General features: G+C 60.0%; 1 long non-coding RNA gene across 1 annotated transcript in view; it reads left to right on the forward strand.

The window, feature by feature from the left end:
• LOC108803822 overlaps window positions 1–562 on the forward strand; it is a 5411-nt gene extending 4849 nt beyond the window's left edge. The window contains exons 2-3 of the long non-coding RNA XR_001942304.1: window positions 142–310; window positions 481–562. This is a non-coding gene — a long non-coding RNA (uncharacterized LOC108803822). The remainder of the gene's footprint in view (window positions 1–141; window positions 311–480) is intronic.
• Window positions 563–690: the final 128 nt, after the last annotated feature.

Genomic DNA, 690 nt, shown 5'->3' on the forward strand with positions numbered 1-690 from the left:
GGGGGAGGGGGTCAGAGGTCGTAGTGGGTACCGTGTATTGCGGGCCAGGGGGGAGGGGTCAGAGGTCATAGTGGGCACCGTGTATTGCGGGCCAGTGGGTAGGTCCGGAGTCATCCCCGTCCTGCGTCTCTCTCTCTGCAGACATCCTGCTGGTGAAGCTGCGGAAGGGGCAGGAGCTCCGCCTCCGCGCGTATGCCAAGAAAGGGTTCGGGAAGGAACACGCCAAGTGGAACCCAACAGCGGGGGTGGCCTTCGAGTATGACCCGGACAACGCACTGCGACACACAGTCTACCCCAAACCTGAGGAATGGTATGTTCCCTCCCCTCCTCCGGGTCATGTGATGGTGCAGAGCGGGAAGACGTAGAGAGAGGCGGAGCTCTGCCTTTGTCAGCCGGGAGCCCAGCAATGGCAGCCATCCGCTTTGCCCCTCCCCCCCGGAGCACTCCTACTTATCATGTGACCTCTGTTTCCCCGCCCAGGCCCAAGAGTGAATATTCTGAGATTGATGAGGACGAGGTGGAGGCCCCCTATGATCCCAACGGGAAACCAGAGAGGTGAGTGACTCCGCCTCTATCCTAGGCCAATCATTGGACAGGCGGGGTGATGTCACCATCTAAAGGGGTGTGGTCTGAATTTTCCTTCCATATGCTCTCCTGCCTCTTCCCATTTGAGTCTCCTGCAGCTCCCCG

Source organism: Nanorana parkeri, unplaced genomic scaffold, assembly GCF_000935625.1.
Source record: "Nanorana parkeri isolate BGI_ZX_2015 unplaced genomic scaffold, ASM93562v1 scaffold4287, whole genome shotgun sequence".
Classification (NCBI taxonomy): Eukaryota; Metazoa; Chordata; class Amphibia; order Anura; family Dicroglossidae; genus Nanorana; species Nanorana parkeri.